Source organism: Triturus cristatus, chromosome 9, assembly GCF_964204655.1.
Source record: "Triturus cristatus chromosome 9, aTriCri1.1, whole genome shotgun sequence".
NCBI classification, from domain to species: Eukaryota; Metazoa; Chordata; class Amphibia; order Caudata; family Salamandridae; genus Triturus; species Triturus cristatus.
The window spans coordinates 949,687,049-949,710,906 of record NC_140592.1 but is presented as its reverse complement, the minus strand read 5'-3'; positions in this window follow the sequence as shown (position 1 = coordinate 949,710,906).

The window sequence follows — 23,858 nt, the reverse complement described above, 5'->3', positions numbered from 1 at the left end:
GATGTTCTTTCCCGCCAAACTGAAAATTATAGCGGACGGCCGCTCCCTCTTCTTCAACTCACCGGAGGCTGTACAGGAGTGGCTGGATGCCGGAGAGGCGGCTCAGGGTTCATGGCGTGAAAATGAGCGGTGGCGCAACGCGGGCCCTCCCGCCACAGATCGAGAGTCGGCGGCAGGACGCCCGGAGGGTGGCGAGCTGAGTCAGCGGTCCTGGCGTTCCAGGTCGAACAGTCCCCGTTGGGACTCGCTGGGAGAAGGAACGCCGCGTCGAAGCCAAGACACCTGACACCATGAAGGCATCGGACAGTAACGTATAACATATGTGCCCTCACTTTGAGATTAATTGGCCCTGGGGCGCTGTGGTTGCAAGTCCTTTGGGGGCCGGCTCCAGTTCCGTTTGGCACCAGGCCTCGGGGACTGAACAAACTGAGACACCACGGACGGGCGGCCAGGAGGGGCTGGCCCACGAACTTCCCAAGTACAGTTTCCCGGTGGGTGCACCGGGGCAGGGTTGGGCGACAGGCGCTCTGCTACTTGGGGTGGTGGGTAGTTCGGAACCCACGGAGCAGGGGGCAGGGAGGGGGGGTTTGTTTTTGCAGGAGGGGGTAGGGATGTTGGGGTCAGACACGGGAGGGAGGGGGTGGCTGGACTGGTTTACTGGCCTTGTTGTACATTACCTGTCTTGCCATGGTGGGGTGGGACCCAGGGAGGGGGGGGAGTTGGGGAATTGGTACGGTCACACAAATCTTGTCGACACATATGATTCCGGGGTGGTAGGACTTGGCACCTTTTTGAGACGATACAATGGCTAAGAGATGGGAAAAACGTTTGAAGATCCTCAGCTGGAATGTCAATGGATTGGGGGATAGACTAAAACGTACTATAGTATTACAATTTCTCAAACGACACCAGCCAGATGTGGTGCTATTGCAAGAAACGCATTTGCTGGGGAATGTTTGTCAGGCTTTAAACAGATATGGCTACGTGCTAGCGGCACACTCAGGTTTCACCACGGGGTCGAGGGGAGTGGGGGTCCTCTCGTGCTGCTCGCTGCCTCTTCACATAGACCTCACCAAGACTGATCCGCAGGGGCGCTTTACGGCGGTGTCGGGGCGTTGGGAGGGCCGGACGCTCAATCTACTCTCAGTCTATGTCCCCCCGGGCCTCCAGACCGGGGCCTTTGCAGACCTGGGCGCATTTCTCCTTTCGCTTCCTGAGGGGCAGCTGGTGCTAGGAGGGGACTTTAATGCAGTAGTATCGGGATCGCGCGACAGGCAGCCCCCTAGAGAACTGCCACAGGGGCAGAGGTGGATGGCGGACTTTCTAGAGTCCTTTGGACTTACTGACATATGGCGCATGCTCCACCCCACCGAAAATCAATTTAGTTTTTTCTCCGGGGCACATCACTCCTTCTCGCGGCTTGACCACATCCTTACCCTGCTGCAACATGAGATGGAGGTACTGGAGGCTGTGCTCCTCCCTCGCGGCATCTCTGACCATTCACCGGTCCTTGCCCACATTGTGTTCGGAAGTAGACGAGAGGGCTGCATTGCACCAATAAATGCCTGGCACCTGAAACATGAGGTTACTAGGAAACACGTTTCCACCTCCATTTCGCGTTACTTCACAGAGAATGAGGGGTCGGTGGACTCCCCGGTCACCCTGTGGGAGGCATTTAAACCCGTGGCACGGGGTGAGGCGCTGTCGGCCATAGCGGCTAGACGGAGGGACCGAACCCAGCAGGTCATGACATTAGAGGCGCAACTGGAAGAACTGGAAAGGGAGGCATTGGCTAGCGGGGACCGGGAGGTTCGGCACAAGCTGCAGCTTAAGGCTGCGGAATACAGAGCGCTGGCGACCCACGAAGCCCAGGTGGTGATGCGGCACAAAATCGGCAGGATCTATGACCAAGGCGATAAAGCTGGGAAACTCATTGCTTGGCTTGAGCGGAAACAACGTGCCGGTCGGGTAGTGCCTGAGCTGCGCGCTGAAGACGGAAGAGTGGTTACAGAGCCGCGGGAGATAGTACAACAGTTTGCTGCTCACTATCAGCAGGTCTATAGGCGGGAATCGGACCGGCCAGAGGAGGACTCTATTGACCTCCTTGCTGACATACGTCTGCCCACTCTCTCGGACACAGACCGGGAAGCTTTGGATGGCCCTCTCACTGGAGCGGAGCTACAGCGGGCGATTGGGGACCTCCGCCCGGGCAAGGCGCTCGGTCCAAACGGAATTCCCATTGAGCTCTACAAGCTCCAGCCAGACGTCATTAGTAAGCACCTTAAACCCATGTTCGACCGTAGCAGGGAAATGGGGCTGCTGCCCCGGGATCAGCGCATAGCGACCATTGTAGCGCTTCCAAAAGAGGGAAAACCCAAAGACTTATGTGCCTCATACAGGCCCATTTCGCTCCTCAACGCTGAACCCAAAATACTGGCGAAAACGTTGGCCAATAGGCTCCGGCCGGTGCTAGCCTCACTAATACACCCCGACCAATCGGGGTTCATGCCTCGCCGCAACACGGCCCTCAATATCAGGAGACTCCACGGGGTGCTAGGGCAATGTCATAGGCTGCAGGAGGACGCGGTGGTGGTCTCATTGGATGCCACCATGGCCTTCGACACCTTGGAATGGCCGTATATGTTCGCAGTCTTACGCAAGTTGGGTTTCGGGCCTCGCTTCATCGAGTGGGTGCGCTTATTGTACGCGGAACCCCTGGCGCAGGTGCTGGTAAACAACAAGGTGTCAGAAGTCTTCGCGCTGGCCAGAGGGACTCGACAGGGCTGCCCCCTTTCGCCACTTCTTTTCGCCCTCTCTCTGGAGCCCCTTGCGGCCTGGATAAGACAGGTTGCCACTGTGCAGGGCATAGCATGGGCGGAGGGGTGGGAGGATAAAATATCACTGTATGCTGATGACATACTTCTTTACCTCTCTAAGCCGCGTGGCTCCATGATAGCGGCGCTGGACATACTGGCTAGCTTTGGTCGCAACTCAGGGTTCAGAGTTAACTGGGCTAAATCGCATCTCTACGTCTTGCACGGGGACCCTCCCAGACTCCCTGCCTCCTGTCCTATTCGGGTGGCAAAGGATGGGTTTAAATATCTCGGAGTGTACGTCACCACCAATAAGGCCCTGCTGTACGAGCACAACCTCAGACCGCCGCTGCTCCGGCTCCAGAGGGAGTCGAAATCCTGGCAAAACCTCCCACTGTCATTGCTGGGCCGAGCAGCGCTTTTTAAGATGTTATCGCTCCCGCTTCCTCTACGCGCTGCAAAACTACCCAGACCTGGTTCCGAACAGCTACTTTCTGGCGATCGAGACCGCGGTACGCACCCTCCTCTGGGCCGGGACGCCGCGTATCTCGCTGGCTAAGCTCACGCTGGGGTGGTACGATGGTGGAATAGCTCTCCCCGACATCCGTAAATACTATTGGGCGGCTCACCTGTCCACGATTAATCAAGGGACCTACGGGGACGGGAACGACCCAGCGTATGGTATGGATAGGTGGTTGCTTCCCGGCGGGAATTATGAAATAGCACTCTATTCTAAAAGAGGGGCGCGCGGACTCACCGGTCCGACGCTCCACTCGGTGCAGATATGGCATATCGCACAGAAGAAACTCGGCTGGTCTGGCGTCCTCACGATGGCCACGCCACTCTGGGCCTCCGAAGCACTTGGCAATCTCAGACGCACCAAGGGGTTCCGTAACTGGGACCTGATTGGCATCTCCCAGATCAAAGACATCTGGGGGCCTACAGGGGTCCGCACTTTCGCCCAAATGAGAGAAGAATACGAGCTGGCAGATACTGAACACTATAGGTACTTGCAGATAAGTCACTCCCTGCAGGCCAATATCCCACCGGAGGCCAAGCTGCCGCCCGCCTCCCCCCTCGAAGATAGGCTGCTGGACGGGCATCTCGCGGAGCACGCCATCTCCCTCACCTACAAAAAACTTATCAATAACCCCCCAGATATGCTTCTTCCCCTAAAAGAAAAATGGGTCGCGGAAGGGTTGGAGATAGATGACGAGGAGTGGCTTCATGCCCTGGCCTCCCCGCGTGAAGTCGCGATATCGGCCCGATTGCGGCTCATTCAGCTGAAGATCCTACACAGAGTTTACATCTCTTGCACGAGACTACACATGATGGGGAGGGCGGACACAGCATGCTGCAGGAGGGGTTGTGGGGACACAGGAACGTTTTTCCACATACTGTGGGGCTGCCCGAAGATTCAGAGGTATTGGAGAAGAGTGGTGCGGTGTATGGAGGAGGTGTGGGAGGTGGAGATTCGCCCTGAGGCTAAAAGATGCATCCTTAATATATGGGAACCAACCGACCTGCCGCCAAAAGGGAGGCTCTGGGTCACACTTGGCCAAATGGTTGCGAAGAGGAACATAGCTAGGCTCTGGGGAAGCGCTGTTCCACCAAAACTATCAGATTGGAACAATGATATGGACTGGTGCATGCTGCAGGAAAGAACTGTGTATGTGGCGAGAGGGTGCCCTAGTAAATGGGTTGAGGTATGGACCAAGTGGAACGATTTCAGGGGCGGCATTTGAGAACCACCCGCCATCGCGCAGGAAGAACCCGGAGATGTCTAGTATCCTGCTGGTGCGGTTAGGGTGCTGGGAGGGGGGCGGCGGCTGCAGCCCCGAGCCTTGGACACGGGAGACAAGTGTGGTGTTGACCGGTAGTTAAGGGGAGGGAGGGGGGGGGGAGTTTGTTGAGTTTGTTAGTTCGATTGTTTGGCACCGTAATGCAACTTGGGGCACTCTGCCCATATCTTGGTGGACATTCTGAAGGACACTAGATCTGCCACATACTGGCTACACCTTGGTACACCGGTATCCTTCAACGCCGCCGTACCTCCGGGTTGACGGCATAGGGCTGTGTGCTTCGAGACATATGCAAGTTAATTACCGCGGCCGGCCCATAAGGGTTGTAGGCTCTCTGCTGTGTACCTTGAATCTTAATAAAAGTTTTTGAAAATCAAAAAAAAAAAAAAAAAAGGATGCCACTGATCCCACCCTAGAATCCCATGTGGGGGAGGATGCCTGGGTGGCTCATTTTGAGAAAATCTTTGGGTCAGGGGTAACCCAGATGGTGGAGCATCCCCAAGTCCCTCTTCCTCATACTGATTTTCTTGTATTTACCCTTGAGGAGATAATCAAAGGGCTGGAAAGGTGCATAGACCTATTTCTTGAAGACCATGTCTTATGGGCACCCGTATTACAGAATGTTTTTAATGCCATTGCCAAAGACGGCCCTTTGGCATCATGGGGTACAAGTGTTATCGTTCTCATTTTTTCAAAGGGTGCCAAAAGCGAGCCAGGCAATTATAGGCCAATATCCCTCCTGGATAGCACCTCAAATTTAATGGGGTGGCTATTACTACATCAATTGGAAGAATGGGCAAACAACAAAAATATACTGTTCCCAGCCCAATATGGATTCCAACGGCGCAGAGGTACCATTGACCAGTGCCTTATAGTTAAAAAATATACCAGGGATAGAGGACAGTCGATCTACATGGCCTTCATGGATCTCTCAGCCGCATTTGACTGTGTAGATCATAGTAGGCTGTGGGAGACAATGGAGGCCATGGGGGTGGATCCTCCAATACTCCTGTTCATTAGACAGCTCTACTCTCAGGCTACCGCCTCAGTGCGGTATGGTAAGGACGGGGCTTGTACACGTTATTTTAAGATTCTTCGTGGAGTTAGGCAAGGGTGCATTCTCGCCTCCTTCCTTTTCTCCTTATATACGAATGGGGTAGGAGTGGCACTGGCAGATATAGCTCAGAATACCCCAAAGATTGGGTCACTGTCACTGCCTCTCCTTGCATATGCAGACGATACGGTCTTAGTGGCCAGAATGGGGAAGGCATTGCAACACATGCTAACAGCTTATACCTCGTTATGAGCTCCCTTAATCTAAGGGTAAATGAATCAAAATCATTTATCTTAATAGCCAGGCAAGCAGGGCGAGGTAAAAGCCCATCCTTCTATTTAGGGGCACGCAAACTGGAGACAATTGATTCCTTCCCCTACTTGGGTGTCGTATTTGATAAGCACCACACTTGGGCACCTATGATTAAAAGCAGGGGGCTGGCAATGGAAAAAAACCTGGCAGGTATTATAAGATTTTCCAATAAATTGGGCTCTAAGCCTCTAAGAACTATAAAAAGTATCTACAAGGCAAAGACAATATCCCTGACTATCTATGGAGTGGGGGTGTGGGGTACTTCTAATATTGCCCATGTGCAGACCATTGAAGATAAACTTCTGAAACGGCTAATTGCCTTACTGATCTCATGTCCCAATTTTAACTGCCATGCGGAATTGGACTTTCCGTTCACAGCGATCTGATAAGACTAGCCCCTTTAGTGCTATGGCACTCAATCTGGAGGAAGACCACGCTCCCCTTAACACACACATCATAAAGGACTGCCTTGAGCTGGATAACGCGCACAAAGTAAGATGGTTGGGCTATGTAAGATCGACTCCGACTAGACTGGGCATGGAGGACCTGTATAAAAACCCAAGCAATTGTCTCCAAATCTAAAAGACAATTTTAAAAGAAAAATGTCTGGCTCACATGGCCCATGAGCGCACAGAGATACACAAAGATAAGCTATTAGTCAGGACACATATGAGTCTCGCACCCCTACTAGAGTCTGACTATGACAACTTAGAGGAGATTTTAAATCTAAAACACAGATTCATACTAGTAAGATTTCGTTTGAATCTGTTCCCACTGTTGGTTGGGTATCCAGCCGGGAAATATAAGATTAGTGACCGTTCTGCTTTCCCATGTTACTGAATGTCAGATCAATCCGACTTGCACATTATTTTATTTAGTGATCTGTACAAAGAGGAACGAGTGAGATATTTATTACCAGTTTTGAAACAGCATAGTTTTAGGCAATGTAAAGTGGCCCTTATCTATCTAAAAAAACTTGGTGATCCTTTTATTAGCTACGTAATGGCAAATTTCCTCTGGGCCTGTGTAAAGAAAAGAAAGATGTTTACTTAATCTAAAAATTGGGATATATTTGTAATTGTAATATATTTACTGGAGTTCTGAAGAATTATTTTGTGTTAATGCTGTCTGTGTTTTTATGATCTTTGTTTGTATTTAAGATCGAATAAAGCTTATTATGATGATATGATGATGATGAATTATTTAAGCATTTATTAGTAAGGCATGCACTGTAAAATACATTGCTTCTATACATCAGCTGTCATATAAATTAAAAAGGCTCTCCAGTGAGCCAGCAAATCGAGCAACACAGCCCTCAAGAATGGGTCAAGGAAGAAAAGAGATATAATTTGACTTCTTCAATAAAACTAAATGTATTCTACAGTTTAGACCCTAAAGCTGAGACTTGTCAGTCACTTCTCTATTGGAAACAAGTATTCAAAACCATGAGTAATTCTCAGCTGCTTGGCTCAAGGGGCCTATTCCACAAAGGTAAAATCACACATGTAAATGTAGTCATGTGTAAATCTTTTCTTGCACCTAGGTATAAATCTACACTTTTGTGCTATTCGCCATTTCCGAGTGTCGATTTACACCTAAGTGTAGACCTACATGTCTCCACCTCCTTAGTTCCTGGGGTGGAGACATCTAAGACTGAATTTCCAAATGTAATGTTCCTGCTAGTAACTTTTCACAAATGGGTGGAGATCGCCACTGCTGTGGCAGACATCTCCCTGTGGCAAAGTATGGGGAAAATTAATTATGTTTATTAATAAAAACATACAAAAAATATTCTAATGTACAAAATATACTTAAGAATAATTACTGTCAACCTAGAATTTAAAAATTAAATGTTACAGCAAATAAACTCTTCAAAAACAAAGATTTAACAATTTAAAAATACTAAATATTAATTCTTAACTTTATATATTTTTAAACTCTAAAATCTCTCTCTCTATATATATACAGGAGCTCTTCTCCACCTAAACATGAGAACTGCCCAGATTTCTCTGTTTCTTTTTTCATAATTTATAGCTCGGCATGGATGGCACTGGGCTAATCCTATGCTTAAATAGATTGCTGTAGAAATGTCAAAAGACTTTGCCCCTTTATAGCTCGGTGTGGATGGCGCCATGCTAATCCTATGTTTAAAAACTTTGCTAGAAAAACAAATATTTGACATGAGCAAATTCATAGTGTCACCTGTGTTGTAGGATGCTCTATACAGGAGCTGGTCTCCACCTAAACGTGGGAACTACCCCGAGTTCTCTGGTTGTTTTTTGCATAATTTATGCTGCATCTAAACCTGAAAAGGTATTGTTTTCACTTATACTGGGTGCTACCTTGTGTCTGGACAAAGCTAAACCTATCTGAAGAGCTATAATGATACCAAAACACGTGTCAGGGGTTGCTTTTATTAATTCCAGGTTGGCTTGGGTGGTATTTTACCAATTCAAAGCTGTAATACTGTGCCTGGAGTGGTAAAAGTCTTTTGTCATTTTAAAGCTCGGTGTGGATGGCACTGTGCTCATTGTATGCATAAATACTTTACTGTAGAAATGGCAAAAGTCTTTGTCCCTTTCTAGCACGGCATGGATGGCACTGTGCTAAAACTATGCATCAAATCTTTGCTAGTAAAACAGACATTTGAGGTGAGCAAATACAGAATGTCGCGGGTGTTGTAGGGTGCTCTTTACATGAGCTGCTCTCCACTTAAACTTGGGAACTACCCAGAGTTCTCCGGGGTGGGAGAGGTGGGGTCGTCATCCATATGGAAAAGTGTTTGTCCATTTTCACCCATCATTTATAGTTCCATTGCTACTGTTCCTCTTATTGGTTGGTGTTTCACATTTTCTTCAATAGGTGGCTGAACTGAACATTTTTCAGATATTGCATGTATCATTCAAAGTCATGGATTGGAGTCCTGAATACAGCAATAATTCCAAACTATTATAATAGCAAGCATATGGGATATAATAGCACTCCATGGCTCATGAGTTACTATTTACCTTTTTTCAAGTGCGTCTAAATGTTCATTGTTAGGCTCTTATATTTAACTACATTCAACACAATCATGATGTTCAACAGTGGACATACATTTCAGTGTCCTGGCTTTGTTCCCATGGTATTTCACAGCTCAATAGTAGAGTCTTCTTTAATTCTTCCCTTCTCAACTTATTCTCACAACTGCCGCCCCAGGTGCTACGGACAGATTTTATACCATAATAAATTAGCCTTTTGGATTGCCACCATCCAACCCCCAATAGTGTTTGGCATTGAACTACTGTCCCAGTTTTTAATGGCTCTCAAGTGCTGACATATCCTTGTTCTTAATTTCTTAGTGGTGCTCCCAACATATTTTCTGTTGCACTAATACTCTACAACAAAGAAAACATTTTTTTATTCATATATTTTTTGCTCCTTTGAAGCTTACATACTTATTCCGTGCATGGGAGCGGTTGGCCGCAGGGCCAATTTTGCAGACAGGCACTGCATCCAATTCCCACATGCAGGCAAGCCCTCTTTAGTGAACAACCACCCACAACCCCGACCTGACACTATTCCTTTTTTTCTTGGGTCCCGCAGGAGTGCAGAGAGGTGCACTGGCTTCTGCATGAGTCCCGCAGGACCTCATAGGAGGAGGGCAGTGCTGCTTTCCATGGGACTGTCACACAGGGCCGGCTTTAATGCTGGTGGCGCCCAGTGCGACAGTGTTTGTTGGCGCCCCCATTGACCACCTCCGTAATGGATTCCCTCACTACCACCCTTTAAGAGTGCCCCAGAATTTTCCATAACTGCTCTCTCAGATGCATTTAATTCTTTTTATAGTGCTGCCTCCACTCATACCAATGTAGAACACTTTACAACATGCATGCTAGACAATTAATCATAGATGTGTAAATCAGTGTATAGGAAATGTTACATAAGACATAGGACTACAAGGTGTAGGAGTAACATGTCATACATACTAGTAGGCAGGATAGTTTAAGAGTGCTTGGTCTGGAGAAGCACACACTAAGTATTTAAAATATAACACCATGGTTGAGGGTTCTCCTTAATAATCAGAATTGATTTCTATCCAAATTAACCCTTTTTCAACATTAGGATAAAAAAAGACTTGGGAAAAAATCATAACGCTCTTATCTATATCTTGCAGTTTGCATGCAGCTCTTTGATAACAGTTAATGGCTCAGTGTTCAGTGTTAGGATTATAATTTATAAACTCCAAGTAACAGAGGATCTCTCAGACAAAAGCAGTAACGCACTGACCTATTGACATTATATGCACTTTGTGATCTGAATGGTACACGTTCTTTGCAGCAGGCATATTAAACCTATGCACTACCTTACCATGAGTCAAAATTTCCACTAGACAAACCTCCTATCTCTCTCTAGGAAGACTATTAATCACCAGAGATATTTTGACATTTTTATTGTTGCCTGAAAATTGCTGGAGGCCAGGCACGTGGCAGGAGTAACATTTAAATCCATAATATACTTCAAACATGATGCCCCCATCCAAAGTCAGTGCCTGGTGTGGTCGCACCTCCCTAGAGCCAGCCCTGTTGTCAAGAGAGCTGTTAAAATCTCCTACTGAGGAACCAATTGGTATGAAAGGGTCAGGGTACCCCTTGCCTTTCCCCTGCTAATCGTATATTTTTTAAGTTTCACAACGCAGGGAAGGAGTCCAGTGTCCTATAATGGTGACCGCAACATTTTCTCTCATGTTTCAGCCAGCCAACAACATCGCTCGGTCCCATGGGGTTGCTGGGTCCTGCAGAACTGAATGGTTGACTGGAAAAAGTCCTCACAATCAGAGAGCTCTATTTATTTAAATTGCTGTCCTGCAGGACTCCCATCGGAATCCCTCTCAACCATCCGTCCAGTTATCTCTATTTATTAAGCTTAATTTCTCAAAATCATACTTATGTCAGCTAGGTATAACTTACAAATTTCCCTATTTTTTGGTTTTTAAAATATTGTGCTTTTTGAGTGGATTTTTAAGGATTTTTTTAACACGAGTTAAAATCTTACTACCTTCCTCACATGTAAATGCACTTTAACCTTTTATTTTTTCAGTGTATGTATATATATATATATATATATATATATGTATGTCTGCACTTGCAAAAAAACAAAGGTTATAGGGATGTTATAGTTAGAAAATAGAATTAAAAAACATAGAAATTCACTGAAAAAACCAAGGTTACAGGGGTACTATAGTTAGGCTCACATTTCCCTCATGCAAAACCAAAGATATTCAGCAGTTATCGTTACCTGAGCTAACTATAACTTACGCCCCAGCAATGCACTGCTTATGACCTCACATATTAAATCACTCATGAATGGTCAGTGACATCACTGTGCAGAGTGGTTGAGAAAGGAGGCAGGGCCTTCAAAGACATCTCAGCAATCCGGCTGTGTGGGACTTACTTGTGGCAACAATAGGGGTTTCTGTTGACCCTCAGCAGCCAAGGAGACTTCATCCTCCAACCAGTAGTATGCAAGGAGGCCCCTGTGCAGAGTGAATGAGAAAGGGGGTGGGCCTCCTAAAAGGTCTCAGCAATTCTCAGCAAGCTTGTTTCTAACCTTAATTTTGCTCCTTTCTGCTAATTTCTGACCTTTATTCTGCCTTTTTCTGCTAGTTTCTCACTTTATTTTGACTCTTTCTGCTCGTTTCTCACCTTTATCATGCCTCTTTCTGGTCATTTTTCATCTTTAATCACCTCTTTCTGCTCGTTTCTCATCTTTTCTTTCCCTTACTGCTAGTTTCTGACCTTTATTTTGCCTCTTTCTGCTTATTTCTCACCTTTATCATCCCTCTTTCTGCTAATTTCTGACCCCTATTCTGCCTCTTTCTGCTTGTTTCTCACCTTTATCGTGTCTCTTTATGCTCGTATTTGACCTTTATTTTGACTATTTGTGCTAATTTCTGACCTTTATGTTGCCTCTTTCTTGCTAGTTTTTCACCTGTATTCACCCTCTTACTGCTCGTTTCTCTCCTAATGTGCCTTTTTCTGCTTGTTTCTGATCTCTATTTTGCCTTTTTCTGTTAATTGCTGGACTTTATTTTGCCTCTTTCTGCTAGTTTCTGATCTCTATTGTGCCTCTTTATTTCGCCTCTTTCTGCTAATTTCTGACCTTTATTTTGCCTCTTTCTGCAAGTTGCTGATCTCTAGTTTGCCTCTTTCTGCTCGTTTCTAACCTTTATCTTGCCTCTTACTGCTCATTGCTGACCTTTATTTTGCCTCTTGTTGCCAACCTTTATTCTCCATGTTGCTGCTCGTTTCTGACCTTTACTTTGCCTCTTTCTGCTAGTGTCTGATCTCTATTTTGCCTCTTTCTGCTAGTTTCTGATCTCTATTTAGCCTCTTTCTGCGCATTGCTGTCCTTTCTTTTGCCTCTTTCTGCTCATTTCTGACCCTTATTCTGTCTCTTTCTGCTTCTTGCTGATCTCTATTTTGCCTCTTTCTGCTAATTTCTGACCTTCATTTTGCATCTTTCTGCTCGAGCCGGCCTCTATTTTGCCTGTTTCTGCTTGTTGCTGACATTTATTTTCCCTTCTCGTTTCTGACCATTATGCTGCCTCTTTCTACTCATTTTTTACCTTTATTTTGAATTTGTGCTTGTTTCTGACCTTTATTTTGCCTCTTTTTGCTCGTGTCGCACATTTGTTCACCCCCTTTCTGCTAGATTCTCACCTTTTTTGCCTTTTCTGATCGTTTCTGACCTCTATTTTGCCTCTTTCTGCTTGTTTCTGATCTCTATTTCGCATCTTTCTGCTCAGTACTGGCCTTTAATTTGCCTATTTCTGCTCGTTTCTGATCTCTATTTTGCCCATTTCTGTGCATTGCTGGCCTTTATTTTGCTCTTTCTGCTTGTTTCTGATCTCTATTTTGCCTCTTTCTGCTTGTTTCTGACCTTTATTTTGCCTCTTCCTGCACATTGCTCATCTCTATTTTGTCTCTGTCTGCTTGTTGCTAGCCTCTAGTTTGCCTTTTTATTATCATTGCTGACCTTTATTTTCCGTCTTTCGGCTCGTTGCTGACCTTTATTTTCCCTTTTTCTGCTAGTTTCTGACCTTTATACTGCTTCTTTCTGCTTGTTTATAACCTTTATCTAGCCTCTTTCTGCTCATTGCTGACCTTTATTCTGCCTCTTTCTGCTTGTTATTGATCTCTATTTTGCCTCTTCCTTCTCGTTTCTGACCTTTATTTTGCCTCTTCCTGCACATTGCTCATCTCTATTTTGCCTCTGTCTGCTTGTTGCCAGCCTCTAGTTTGCCTTTTTCTGCTCGTTGCTGACCTTTTTTCCCCTGTTTCTGCTCATTGCTGACCTTTATTCTGCCTCTTTCTGCTCGTTTCTGATCTCTATTTTGCCTCTTTCTTCTCATTTCTGACCTTTATTTTGCCTCTTCCTGCACATTGCTCATCTCTATTTTGCATCTGTATGCTTGTTGCTAGCCTCTAGTTTGCCTTTTTCTTCTCGTTGCTGACCTTTCTTTCACCTCTTTCTACTCATTGCTGACCTTTATTCTGCCTCTTTCTTCTAGTTTCTGACCTTCATTTTGCCTCTTTCTGCTTGTTTCTAACCTTTATCTTGCCTCTTTCTGCTTATTGCTGACCTCTTTTTTGCCTCTTTCTGCTCATTTCGAACCTTTATCTTGCCTCTTTCTGCTTGTTTCTGACCTCTATTTTGCCTCTTTCTGCTCATTTCTGATCTCTATTTCGCCCATTTCTGTGCATTGCTGGCCTTTATTTTGCTCTTTCTGCTTGTTTCTGATCTCTTTTTTGCCTCTTTCTGCTCGTTTCTGACCTTTATTTTGCCACTTCCTGCACATTGCTCATCTCTAGTTTGTCTCTGTCTGCTTGTTGCTAGGCTCTAGTATGCCTTTTTCTTCTCGTTGCTGACCTTTCTTTCACCTCTTTCTACTCATTGCTGACCTTTATTCTGCCTCTTTCTTCTAGTTTCTGACCTTCATCTTGCCTCTTTCTGCTTGTTTCTAACCTTTATCTTGCCTCTTTCTGCTTATTGCTGACCTTTCTTCTGCCTCTTTCTGCTAGTTTCTGACCTTCTTCCTGCCTCTTGCTGCTTGTTTCTGACCTCTATATTGCCCTTTCCGCTAATTTCTGACCTCTATTTTGCCTCTTTCCGCTCATTGCTATCCTTTATCTTGCCTCTTTCTGCTTGTTTCTGACGTCTATTTTGCCTCTTTCTGCTCAATTCTGATCTCTATTTTGCCTCTTTCTGTGCATTGCTGGCTTTATTTTGCTCTTTCTGCTAGTTTCTGATCTCTTTTTTGCTCTTTCTGCTCGTTTCTGAACTTTATTTTGCCTCTTCCTGCACATTGCTCATCTCTATTTTGCCTCTGTTTGCTTGTTGCTAGCCTCTAGTTTGCCTTTTTATTATCATTGCGGACCTTTATCTTCCGTCTTTCGGCTCGTTGCTGACCTTTATTTTCCCTTTTTCTGCTAGTTTCTGACCTTTATACTGCTTCTTTCTGCTTGTTTATAACCTTTATCTAGCCTCTTTCTGCTCATTGCTGACCTTTATTCTGCCTCTTTCTGCTTGTTATTGATCTCTATTTTGCCTCTTCCTTCTCGTTTCTGACCTTTATTTTGCCTCTTCCTGCACATTGCTCATCTCTATTTTGCCTCTGTCTGCTTGTTGCCAGCCTCTAGTTTGCCTTTTTCTGCTCGTTGCTGACCTTTTTTCCCCTGTTTCTGCTCATTGCTGACCTTTATTCTGCCTCTTTCTGCTCGTTTCTGATCTCTATTTTGCCTCTTTCTTCTCATTTCTGACCTTTATTTTGCCTCTTCCTGCACATTGCTCATCTCTATTTTGCCTCTGTCTGCTTGTTGCCAGCCTTTAGTTTGCCTTTTTCTGCTCGTTGCTGACCTTTTTTCCCCTCTTTCTGCTCGTTGCTGACCTTTTTTCCCCTCTTTCTGCTCATTGCTGACCTTTATTCTGCCTCTTTCTGCTAGTTTCTGACCTTCCTTCTGCCTCTTTCTGCTTGTTTCTGACCTCTATGTTGCCCTTTCCGCTAATTTCTGACCTCTATTTTGCCTCTTTCTGCTCATTGCTGACCTTTATTCTGCCTCTTTCTTCTGTTTGCTGACCTTTAGTCCACCACATTCTTGCTTGTTTCTGGCCTTTATTCTGTCTCTTTCTGCTCATTTATGTCCTTTTTTGCCTCTTTCTGCTCATTGCTGGCCTCTATTTTGCCTCTTTCTACTCGTTGCTGGCCTCTATTTTGCCTCTTTCTGCTCGTTGCTGACCTTTATTTACCCTCTTTCTTCTCGTTTCTGACCGTTATTCTGCCTCTTTCTGCCTGTTGCTGACATATCCGCCTCTTTATGCTCATTTCTAACCTTTATCTTGTCTCATTCTGCAGGTGTCGACTTTCATTTAGCCTCTTTCTGCTCGTTGCTGACCTTTTATTCCCTCTTTCTTTTCGTTTCTGACCTTTATTCTGCCTCTTTTCACTCGTTCCTGATATTTATCTTGCCTTTTTCTGCTTGTTTCTTACCTTTATCTTGCCTCTTTCTGCTCGTTTCTAATCTCTATTTAGCCTCTTTCTATTCAGTGTTGGCCTTTATTCTGCCTCTTTCTCTGTGTTGCTGATCTCTATTTTTCCTCTTTCTGCTAGTTTCTAACCTTTATTTTGCCTCTTTCTGCTCATTGTTGACCTTTATTTTGCCTCTTTTTGCTCTTTGCTGACCTTTATTCTCCCACTTCCTGCTCGTTTCTGACCTCAATTTTGCCTCTTTCTGCTAATTTCTGATCACTATTTTATCTCTTTCTGTGCATTGCTTGCTTTATTTTGCCTCTTTCTGCTCGTTTCTGATCTCTATTTTGCCTGTTTCTGCTCATTGCTGACCTTTATTTTGCCTCTATCAGCTCGTTTCTGACCTTTATTTTTCCTCTTTCAGCTTATTTCTAACCTTTAGCTTGCCTCATTCTGCAGGTTGCTGACCCTTACTCTCCGTCTTGCGGCTCATTTCTTGACCTTTCTTTTGCCTCTTTCTGCTCATTACTGGCCTCTAGTTTGCATCTTTCTGCTCGTTGCTGATCTTTATTTTCTCTCTTTCTGCTAGTTTCTGACCTTTAGTCTGCCTCTTCCTGCTTGTTTCTAACCCTTATCTTGCCTCTTTCAGCTCATTGCTGACCTTTATTTTGCCACTCTCTGTGAGTTTCTGACCTTAATTCTGCCTCTCTCTGCTTGTTTTGGACCTTTATTTAGCTTCTTTTTACTCCTTTCTGACCATTATTTTCCCTCTTTCTCCTCCACCAGTGGGACCGAAGGGGGAGCCTCAAGCCCCACGGTCCCAGCCGGCTCTAGACTCCTGTGGGAGCCGGCATTGTTCCAGCAAGCAGGGAGCTGCTTGAAATATCAGCTCCCTGCTTGAGGGAGCAGTGTTTTCATCTTTTTCACTGCACACATATTTTCGGGCAGGAAACAGATGAAAACTCCACTTTCTGCAAGCCGCAGTGGTTTGCTTGTGCTTGGTGGATGCTGTCTGCTCCCACCAAGCCCAAGCAAACAGCTACCTTCCAAGGGTGGGCACCTCGGGAGGTAGCAGTGGCCCCCTCCACCATAAAACTTTTCCGCTTGGAGGTTGTGGTCTCACAGGACAAGGGTCCACAATGGACTTCCAACATTCATTTATTTCAGCCCCGGGGCTGCGGGGGGTGCGTGTCCCCCCTTGAATTCAATGAATTGCACGGGGAGATGGCGGTTCCCGTAGGGATCATGCAGGCCACCGCATTAATTTTATATGGTTTGCCCCGGGGAGGTGACGTCCCCACATTCATATTTTTAAGTGCACCGGGGAGGTAGCGGTCCTCGGGCCTACGCCGGCCCAGTTTGTCCCCACATTAATTTAACTTAATTTACCTCAGGGAGGTGGCAGACCCCGCTGCTGAGGGGGTCAGGGTATTCCTACCCTGTCAGCTTCCCTTTTTTAAAACTTTTTTTCTGGGACTCAGAAGAAGTCGAGTCCCAAGATGACTGCCAACACTCCTTTGTTGAAGTATTGACAGCTAATCACATTTCAGCATGGGAACTGTTGGATCCTCAGAGAATTAGTAACCATATATATAACAATTTTGATTTCCCTTAATATTTAAAAAACTACTGCATGGATTTACACCAAACGTACTTCTCTGGACCAATATCTACCTATCTGCCAAATTTGGTGTTATTCCTTTCAGCGGTTCAGGCTGTAGCTGTGCCTAAAGTCACTAAGGGGAAATTGCATGGGAAAAACGTGTTTTGGGACACCCTCATCTTCTCAGCACCCACTTCACAGATCACCCCAAAACGTTCAAGACAGCAGCTGAAGTGAGTGTCGAACTAGTTTTGAAAATTTCATGCGGATTCGTTAAATGGCACCAAAGTTATTGGCAATACAAAAAATGCTTTTCCTATGGAAATTAAGTCCTAACTATAACTACCTACTGGTGATCGTAAAAGCATTTTTTGACTTGGCTATAACTTTGGAATCGTTTGACCAATCTTCATTCCCAAAAAAGTCTCAAAGTAGGTTCTAGTTAGCAAGGAAAGTTTGGGGCCGATCTGTGCAGCGGGGACCGAGAAATAGGGGCGCGTAATAAAGGGTGCGTTTGTAATGTTAATTTACATAGGAACACGTTCACAAACCCACAGCCTGAACTGCTGGACGAAATTACACCATTTGGCAGAAAGGTGGATGTTGTTACACAGATTGTGCTTTTTAGGTCTCGCCTAGCTATTGCGTAGCAATAGCTCTGCGAGACTCTAGTAAGGGGCTCCCAAAAGTGCTCCCAAAAGCTGATTGCATGGCGAGCACGCGCACAATCACGTGCATCGTGCCGCCATGCAATCCGTTCGGGGAAACGCTTCAGCCCACTGGCGCCCTCGGCATCAAACTTCAAAGGGTCCGCTCCCCCGCCTGTAATGCGCTCCCCCACCCCCGCCAAGCGCGCGCGCCACGCTTGCTTTCACTCTTGATTTTATCTTGCGTTTATCTTCTGTCTGTGACAGAAACATAGCATTTGGCCGTCTTGCATTCTTTTAATTTGAATGTTTTTTTTTACATTGATGCCTTCCGCCCAGAAATGTTGAATTTGCCCGTCCCGCTTCTTTTCATTTGACTTTTATTTTATTGACATTTCTGCCTTTGCCCGTCGCAGTTCAGCGCGCCTCGCTCCGCACCACCACAGCGCACGTCCCCGCGATCACTTTCACTTTCGCGGCCGCGTTCATCAAAGGTGCTCTGTTTCTGGTTCCGTGCGAATATTGGCTTTTGGATGTTATAAAACTGTTATTTCTAGTTACTAGGTTTTTTTTTTTTTTTTAAACATTTTTTTTATTGGTTTCATAACAACAACTCAGTACAAGCCCCGTTACCTCCACCATCGAAAGGAGAACTTTACAGTTATCGTTGCTACCAAGTATCCAGGAGCATAATCATCCTTCCCAGGCGGACCCTCCCCTCCTCCCTCTCCCACCCCATGTCAGTGTGCCCCCCTCTGCCTTCCCCTCTCCTTATGTGCCCCTCCCCTACAATGAATCAGGTATGGGTGCTCAACCGTCCCTAGGAAACCAAGGCTTTCCCACCTGCCTAACTACTTTTAGTGCGTCCAGTGCTCACCACTAGTTACTAGGTTGTTTTGATTAAATGTTTAGTTAGTCTGTTGCTCAAAATCTCCTCATATGGGTGAACGTTGTCGTTATCTTTATGATGTAACGTGTGTATCTGCAGAGCAAGTTAATCCAACTCTTCAGTTATAAAAAACTCTTTCAGAATTGTAACGGTCTAGTTTTGCTAAATGACAATTCTCCAAGTATGTGAAAAAACAATTTAAAAATAAAAAACTGAGCTTATCTGTTTTACAAAGTCTGTGTGGCCTCTGAAGAAAGACGCTTCTGTGAGACCCAACGTTTTTGACGCACATTGTAATCCTTATTTCACATGACACCACAGTTCGCTATCGTGTATCCTCCTTTGCTATCTTCTTTTTTTAAAAATGTATTTCAAATAAGTAGATTGAGCCCCAACGGCCAGCAGACCTATATTAATCTCCTCATGTAAACCTGAACAGAGTGTTGCATGTAACTAAACGCTATTCCTTTTCAATGTTAGAAATATGTGAGATCCATTTACAGGCCTATAAACCTTCACCAGTTGCTACATTCGAGACCCATTCAGTCTGTAAGACAGTTTTCTATCGTGTTATGTATTTAGTCTTTCTCAGTGTCTTAAAATTCATGTAATCTGAATAATAGGCTGCCCGCTTCCCTTGCTCCCACTCTCAGGCTTAACATGCAAATGATTAGGCGAATGTGTGAACTTGAATGTTCTGGATAATTAATTTGCGATATTGGAGAGCTTTATATATTAGAGAGCAGTTCCAAACGTATTGCCTGTGTTCTAGGATGGTATGCATGACCATTATATGGTCGCTATATTTCAGAAGTATGTGTGTAAGGCTTTTCAAGTTAAACTACAGAATCAGTCAAGGAACTCAGAAAACGCGTGACTAGCAGGGCGAGAGTATGGTTAATGCATTTGCTTTTTCCTGCTTCGTGCATTTGCACAAACTCATTCTTTAGCAAAGCAGAAAGACAAACGAAGCGAAAAACGTTTGTTATAATATGCAGACCCAAACGCACACGCCTTTCAGAACAAGCATTGGCATAGCCAATAGGTCTCGGCTTTGGGACCTTATAAGTGCTTAGCCATGCAACAGTTGTTGTTGCACCAAGCATATTGTGCTCCATAACTAAATACTTATAAGGTCTCAAAAGCGAGACCTATTGGCTATGCCAATGCTTGTTGTTATTTGATGCACATCATTTGATGCACATCCATTCAGTGATTTTTGAGAAATGTAAAATGAAAGATATATCTCTGGCAGCGGATATTTTGCATAGGTTTCACGATGAATCGGGATGCGTGCGCCAACAGGAATGCTCTGATTGGCTGGGCGCAACCTGTACAGAAAGTTGCGGCCTACATTTTATCGTCCAGGAACTTTACCCGGGGCTGAAATTTTGTGGGAAAGAAAATATAAAGGGTCAGGGTGGCGATACTCTGACCCCATGTTTAAAAATGGGTGTGATCATAACACAAGTTATGTGTCCAAAATAGATTTTTTCAATCATGCACGATATTTGTGACAACGACGCGAACTCCAGTGTGGCCCCCCATGTACTGCCACGGGGTTATCTCCAATATTGTGACGTCCTCATGAATATTGGTGGAAATATAAAAAACGGAATCTTTAATACACATTGTTATTGAGATACTGAGATTGTGATTGATGTTTTATAGAGTTATTTAGATAGTGAGTTATCTAGTGTGATAGTTAGAATGAATTATATATTTATAATTTTTTTATGTGGTGGTGGCTATTGAATTCTTGCTTTTGCTTTCCACTTTTGAGATATAACCACGGGGATCGCGATGACCAACGTTATCGCGATCTCTGACCTCACCTCGAAAACGGAAAATAGGTTTTAGAGATGGTTGTCCTACAAATACACTAGAAAAGCATGAGTTTAAAGTGTACAGTAATAAGCTTCCAGTGTGTAAAAAACTGTATTATGTGTGCATGTACGTGTTTTTCACTTTATGGAAAAGGCATGATTGTCGTGGTTAATGACAACGTTTATATCCCGAATAATGTTGAAAATGGAAAATAGGTCTTAAAGATGGATTTTAAAGAACTAAGTACCAAAACATGAGTTTAAACAGGACTTTAAAGAAGCATGTATATAGTAATATGTGTAGCACAATGATTTCAATTGATTTTTTTTTGTTAATATTTTTGATGTGCTGGTGGCCGTTGAATGTCTACTTTTGTTTTCCGTTCTCGCAACGTCTCCGCGACCATCGTAACGTCATCGCAAAGATTACCAAAAACTACCATAAACTAAAAAAATTATTGTTTTAAAGAAAATTAACAATAAGAGCCTTTGTGTTGAGTGTGTGTATATGACAGCTACACATAAGACCAGATGCAGAGTTTCAGGTTACTTAGAAACACCTGTTTGCCTTCGTATGTAAAGTGCACTCCATCATTTCTATAAATTGGATACATGTCAAAACGCAGATGTTGTTGTAGATACACTCTGTTGGACCTATGTCCTGGGGGTAGCTTGGCTCAGGTCAACAGGCTTACACCTCCCTCTGGCTTCTCATGCTTGCATCCTACCCAGCTTGCAATCTGGCGCAGCCTCACCCAAAAAGGACTCTACACCGATTAAATGTAAAGCTTTATTAAAAAGACTTTAACACCTCTCTTCCTTGTTAGGCTCAGATAATCAATTTCCTATTAACATTTCAGTACATTTCCAAATTAACATTCCCCTATATGTCGAGGCACACGAGGTCTTACAGTACACAATAAACTTTTCCAACAGTGTTTTCAACAACAAAAGCTTAACCCCCCTGTCACATTTCAGTCTGGCATTCCTCAGTATGACTTGACCTCTCCACAGGGTATGTTATTTCCAACTTGGCACCCCACTACTACTTCCCTGGGCCTTTGTACGACCCCTGGACCCTCTAGGATGTTTCACAACAACTTAATTAAATACCAGTTTCTAATGCCTTTCATGGTAGCCATGGTAACAGTCCTGGCAACTAGAGATTAATAACCATTACAACCGTGCATTTCTTTACAAAACTACTTAGGCTCTAATCTCCTCGAGGTCTGTGTTTGACCCCTAGGGGTCTTGGCTTTCAAGAAAATAAAGTTAGCAGGAATATTTATGACGCCCCCTGCAGACAGCTGTGAACCTCACAGAACTCGCTCTCCCCCTCCCCTCTTTACCAGGCCCAGTTTACGGTCCAGTCTCGATGTCCTCCGCTCCCGGTGTTCTACCGGTATGAGAGCTGCTGTCCCCTCACACCGTGAGCGTCGGGTCTGCTCCTTAGCGAGGAATCCTTCCCCTTTTGTACGGCAAACCTCCGGGAGCTTCTACAGGTTGTCCCTCACAACTGTGGGACCAGTGCTCCCTCCGCTACGGCTTCGCTACCAGCCAGTCGCGGTAACTTGAGTTGGGGCCCTGGATGTTCCTTGTACTCCCCCCTGAACACCAACACCGGGCGCAGACTTCCTCACTCTTCTTGGCGAAGGGCGGCGCTTCGGGCCCTCCTCACGTGGTACGAGGACGGCGGCCTCCAGGCCAGGCCCGCCCCCTCCGCTACGATTTCCTGAAGTAACTCTCGCCGGAGCTTCAACGGAGTCGCTGACTCCCGGCCCCTCACCTCTTCACGCCCCCGGGCTCCGCAAGTCCATTCAGCGGACCACCGGCCACTCGACCATGGCGATGGGGTCCATTTCAGGTAGGGACTCGACCTGGTTAGATTACGGGGTAATGAGGCTTCGGGAAAGTTGGATAATATGGCCCAGTTCTCCTGTTGCGGCTGCGTCCCACTCCTCACACCCCCGGACAAAAGAAAAGGGGGGGTGTAGTTAACGGGTGCCGAATCCCACATGGGGGCAGACAGAGGCCAGATAGACTCTTGGGGCTTGGGCACGATCACCTCTTCTATCGGTCAAAGGGGTTTGGCCACAACCAGCCCGTCCTGCAATCCCAGGTAACAATGGATTCGGGGAGTAGGCGGCCCCAGGCGTTGCTTCACTTCCAGGTCCAGTGAATCAGGGGTTCAAACCACCTTGAGACCTTCTCTGGTACGGGGATCTCCAAGTCCCGGCTGCGTTCAGGGACCGGTCAGGTGGTTGAGGGTGGTGTCACTGACGAAGATACCCTGGCAAATCCTGAGATCTGTCCACTCCTTGTCCAGCGCAGCCACCTCCCCACTCACGTGCCTTACTCCTGACTAGCCTGCTGCCTCACACTAACCTAAAATGGCTGCCCCCCCTGCCACCTCTATTTATCACCTTGGGCCTGACTTGCCAGAGGGGCCCAGAAGGTTCCGGAACCTCTCATGGCAGTCATGGCCCAGGTGCTGAGGTGACAGTTGGAGCCACCATTTTGTGCCCCTCACCTTCCTCATCTATTTTCCTCAGAGGAGCACCTTGCGTCTTTCCCTCGGGTGATGTGGAAAAGACACCCAGAACCTCTACATCAGCATCCAATAGTTAGGTAGACAGAAAAAATGAGGAGGGGGGAAAGGGACAAAAATAAAAAAATGAGGAGGAAACTGCCAAAGGGCTGACAGGTCTAACACGCGTCCCCCCCCAGCTGAAAGTGGGGAGAGCTACCCAACCCCTTGGGAGTCCTCTTCACTAAGGCGGAAATACCTGGATAGACCGTCAGCATTGGCGTGGTCCACTCCTGGGCGATGTTCCACCCTAAAGTCCATTCCCTGTAGGGAAATGGACCACCTCAACAGCTTGGGATTCTCGCCCCTCATTTGCATCAGCCACCTGAGGGGCCGGTGGTCAGTCTGAACCAGGAAGTGCGAGCCAAACAGGTATGGCCGCAGCTTCTTCAGAGCCCACACCACCGCAAAAGCCTCCCTCTCAATTGCACTCCACCTCTGTTCCCGGGGGAGTAGTCTCCTGGACAGGAAAACCACCGGTTGATCTAGACCCTCGTCATTGAGTTGCGACAGCACTGCCCCGATACCGTGCTCCGACGCATCTGTCTGGACGATGAACTCCTTAGCGAAGTCAGGGGCCCTGAGAACAGGTGCCGCACACATGGCCTTTTTCAAAGTGTCAAAGGCTTGTTGACATCCCTCGGTCCAGATTACCCGTCGAGGGTGCTTTTTGGAAGTGAGCTCAGTCAAGGGGGCTACAATCGTACCGTATCCCTTGACAAAGCGTCGGTAGTAGCCAGTGAGGCCCAAGAAGGCCCGGACCTCTGTCTGAGTCTTGGGGGGTTCCCAGGCCATGATGGTTTCGATCTTGGCCTGG